Genomic DNA, 4,835 nt, shown 5'->3' with positions numbered 1-4,835 from the left:
AGAGACACCGGGAACCTGCAGGCAGGTGGCGCGGCGGGTGGCTCTGCAGAGCTCTGAAGCACACCCTGGCGCCTGAGGGGCAGACCTTGAATCTGAAGAAAAGATCATAGATACCACCCAGGGCGCCATCAGGAAGGTCCAGGGACTTGTGGACAAGCTGAAATGCCTGGAGAGTTCAAGACATTTAAACATCTTTCTTTTCTTTCTTTCTTTCTTTCTTTCTTTCTTTCTTATCCATCCACCTCATCAGACCAGCTGAGGTGGGCAAACTGAAGCCAGGGAGGAAGGTTCTGAATGATGCACTTGTATACCAGCTCTTTTTTTTTTTTAGAGATTTTTGCTATAGGGCGCTTGCCAGACAGAGAGATAGAAAGCGAGAAATCACCCCCCAGGGGGGATGGCCACACCACAATCCCTTCTCCTCCATTCTCCTCTCAGGATCTTGGGCACGCACACACACGCGCCCGGCGAGTTTAAGCCACTGGGTCCGGGACTAGAACCGCGGTCGACTACGTGGGAATCCAGTGACATAGCCTTTACGCCAACTGCTGGTCCCTTTCTTTCTTTTAATTGCCAGAGGGCACGTGCACTTGCCATAGAGAGACAGAGAGGCAGAGAGAGGAAAGGGAGAGAGCACCCCCATGGAGCACGGCTGCAATTCCTTCTTCTCTCCTTCCCGTTTTCCTCTCGGGATCTGGGGCACACACTCACACACACCCGGTGTGAGTTTAAGCTGCTGGGCCCAGGACTCGAACCATGATGGCCTACATGAACCATTCCGCCATCTGCTGGTCCCACTTTTCCACTTCTCAGTCCTACGGGGACCTCAGGCATGCTGCACATGGGACTGGTAGCGTGTCGTCTAAGCTGCCCGGGTCAGGGCTCCACGAGGCTGCCCACGCTCCCGTCCTCTGATCCGGTCCTCTGATCACTACACGGGCTGGCCCTTACAGGCATTATTATTATTGTTATTGTTATTATTATTTTGAACCACATCAGAAGTACCAACCAAATATTGCTTTTGCCATTCCTATTCATTTCCGAAATGGGGCCAGTTGCTCATTTTTTGTCACTGCAAATGACGGCGATAAAGCCTGCTCGAAACGCATGTCCCTCCCTGCCTTTCATAAAGGCAGTTTATGAGGAAGCCATGAGGGTCTCTCAACTCAGCATCAAGTTACAGGAAAAGTTTTGTATTCAAACAAGAAACACTTTAGCACTGCTCTTCAGACTGTTCTCACCCGTTTGAATTTCTGAATTCAAGACAGAAATCAAACAAGGCATGAATACCATATTACTACTGTTTCCAGACTTCAGAGTTCAATTCTTCAGAATGTCGGTACTATTAAAGGGGCTGGCAAGTGGTGTGGTGGTGAAGGCAGCTGGACTCCCACATTGCAGACTAGGGTTCAAGTCCCAGACCTGGCAATTGGCTTTTTCACCTCCCTTCTCTCTGGTCAACTTCAAAAAAATATAAAATAAAATAAAATAAATAAAGACAGTGAATAAAATTAAATAAAATGATTCTTTTGAAAAATGACGTTAGAGGGAACTAGCAGTTAGCGTAATGGCTATGTCGCTGGACTCCCACGTAGTCGACTGCAGTTCGCATCCCGGACCCAGTGGCTTAAAACTCACGCCGGGCGCGTGTGCGTGTGTGCCCAAGATCCCGAGAGGAGAATGGAAGAGAAGGGATTACGGCGTGACCATCCCCCTGGGGGGTGATTTCTTGCTTTCTGTCTCTATGTCTCTCTCTGTCTGTCTGGCGAGCACACGTGCCCTATAGTGAAAATCTCTCAAAAAAAAAAAATGTCATTAGAGGCTCAGCAGGCAGTGGAGAGGTTAAGGCACTGGATCCCACATGGGTTATGCCATGGTTTGAGTCCCAGACACGGCAATTTGAAAATCATGCCAGGCACACGTGTGCATGTGTGTCCAAAATCCCAAGAGGAGGAAGAAGAAGAAGGGATTGCTCCTGGCTATCCGCCCAGGGGGTGATTTCTCACGTTCCCTCTCTCTGTCTCTCTGTAACAGCGTGAGAGTAGAGATGGGTGAGCCGGTTAGCTCAGTGGTGGAGTGCTGTGCATAGAGAGCCAGATCCCACATGGCCCCCAGTTTGAACCCTGTCCCTGGCGGCATGAGAACCACACCAGGAGCAAGTGCGTGTGTGCCCCAAACCCTGACAGGACGGAGCGATGGGGGAGAAGGACTGCGGCATGACCATACCCACTGAGTCCTCTCTCTCCCTCTCACAACTACACTTGCTTTAGAGATTAAAAAAAATCTCAGACCATTCCATGTTGCTACGGGAGCTTTTAATCATATGTCATACCCATAACTGGCAGTAGAGGGTGCAGTTTATGTAAAAGAAGAATGGTATCCAAAGCTCTGTTTCAAAAACTGAGCAGTGCAGGGGCTGGTAGGGGGCGTGCTGGTTGGGGGCGCTGGACTCCCACGTGGCTGACTGTGGTTTGAGTCTCAGACCTGGTGGCTTTCTCTCTCTCTCACCTTCTCTCTCTCTGCCTCCCTTTTTGGTCAAATGAAAATAAATAAAGTTAAATAAAAAAATAATTACTTAAACACAACAACAACAAAAAACCTGAGCAGTGCAAATGCTCAAACCTTCTAAATTCAGCTTAATTTCATCAAAAAAATCAGTATCTTCTACATCTGTGAAGTTGCTGAGCCATAACTGATAATTACATTTTAAATTTATAAAAGTATAAATTATCCTCATTAAAATTACTACTAGCCCTAATTGTTTAATAATTCATCTAACAATTCACTTTTTAAAAACCCTTTCATTGCCAGAGGGTGCATGAGCTTGCCAGAGAAAGAGAGACAGAGAGACAGAGAAAAGGAGGAAGAGGAAGTGGGCCCCAGTGGGGCATGGTGACCCTGCAATCTTTCTTCTCCATTTCCCCATTCTGTACCCCATTGGGGTACACGCATGCCTGGTGTTTTTCAAGCCGCAATGACCAGGATTCAGGCCATGGGTGGCCATGTGGGATCTGCCTCTCTTAGCCCACAGGGCCAGCCCGCCCACACTTGCTTTTCTTTCAATCCTTCCTCAGTTTTCATCAACAAGCACTAATAGAATGTGCATGTATCAAGAAATTAAATAGGGACCAACAGATGGCATGAGGTTAAGGTGACTGGATCCCACACAGCCAATTGCATGGTTTGAGTCCTGGGCCCAGTGGCTTAAAAAACATTAGGTGTGCGTACATGTATGCCCAAATTCCTGAGAGGAGAATGGAAGGGAAAGAATTGCAGCATGGCCATCCCCCCCAAGGGGTGATTCTCACTTTTCTTCTCTTTCTCTGTTTCCAGTGAGCTCATGTGCCCTATAGCAAAAATTAAAAAATAAAAAATAAATTAAAAAATAAGAAAAGAAAAAATGAAATAAAAGCAATTGAGTTGGAGCCAGCAGGTGGCATAGTTGTTATGGCACTGGACTCCCATACTGTTGACCAGGTTCAAGTCCCAGACCTGGTGGCTTGCTTTCTTACTTTCCCTTTCTCTCTCTCTCTTTCTCTCTGGTCAAATAATAATAATAATAATAATAATAAAGTAGTAACAAATAAAATTAAATAGATAAATAATTCTTAAAAAATAACATTCTAAGTAAAAATAAAAATAAAATATTTAAGTTATTAGCATGAATTTTAACATTCATCTTTACATTTTGCAATGCCCATTTTAAATGCCAATATAAGAGGAACCAGTAGATGGCATAATGGTTATGTTGCTAGACTCCCACATAGTCTACTGTGGTTCGAGTCCCAGACCCGGTGACTTAAAACTCATGCCAGGCACGTGTGAGTGCATGCCCAAGATCTCAAGAGAAGAATGGAGAAGGGATTGCGGCGTGGGCGATCCTTCTAGGGGTTATGTTTCACTTTCTCTCTGTTTCTTTCTGATTGTCTCTGGAGAGCACATGCACCCTGACCAAAAAAAAAAAAAAAAAGATTGTGGAAAAATGAAATTAAAGAACAAACTTATTTCAGTGCAAACATTTTTTTGAAATTTATACTTTTTTTTAATGCTATATCATCTTTAAAGACAGGGGAGCACAAACGCAGTCCCCCACTACCTCAAGTGTGGGGAAACGGCAGGGGCCAGCACACCCAGAGTGCGACGGGCGAGCCTCGCCCTGGGAAGACCTTCGCGATCATGGATCTCCTCTGCCATGAAGTAGCCATGCATTTCCGTAAACTTTCTGAAGGCGTGTCATATACCCATACAATGAAATAGTGTTGGTCAGTCAAAAGGAAAGGCTTCTGACACGTGCTTCAGCGTGTGGGATCCCTGAAAACACTAAGTCAGGGACAGAAACCAGTGGAAAGACCACATGACTATGTGTCAACTTACATGAACTGTCCAGAAGCCGAAGGCAGGTTAGTGGTTACCTATGGCTGAGGGGGTTGGGGGAAACGACAGTGGCTGTTAGTGAGTGTGGAGTTCCTTTTGGAGGTGATAAAAATGTCTGATGGATTATTCTGATGGCTGGACAACTGTGTGACTATTAGGGAGTGCTGGATTGTGGGAGAGAAGAGACACGCACACACCCACGCACACACCCACGCACACATCCACGCACGCACACTCACTAGTCTTGATTCTGCGAGTAGAGCCTGGTTTCAGCCAGCCCTGGCTCATGCTCTGGGAGGTGCCCCACCCTACGCAGCTACTTTCCCATGGGGCCAGCCTAGCAGGGAGGAGGGTTTCACTGCTGCAGCCCAGCTGGCCTCTCCCTGAACTGTGTTTTTGTTATGTTTTTTTAAGATTTAATTTTATTTATTCATTCATTTATTTTAATTTTGACCAGAGAC

At 46.2% G+C, this 4,835-nt stretch overlaps 1 pseudogene; it reads right to left on the bottom strand.

Moving 5' to 3' along the window:
* Positions 1 to 4,064: 4,064 nt before the first annotated feature.
* LOC114006539 (uncharacterized) lies at positions 4,065 to 4,201 on the bottom strand (annotated as a pseudogene).
* Positions 4,202 to 4,835: the final 634 nt, after the last annotated feature.

Source organism: Tupaia chinensis, unplaced genomic scaffold (assembly GCF_000334495.1).
Source record: "Tupaia chinensis unplaced genomic scaffold, TupChi_1.0 Scaffold148680_1, whole genome shotgun sequence".
NCBI lineage: Eukaryota > Metazoa > Chordata > Mammalia > Scandentia > Tupaiidae > Tupaia > Tupaia belangeri.
This window is presented reverse-complemented; position numbering and strand designations above follow the sequence as displayed.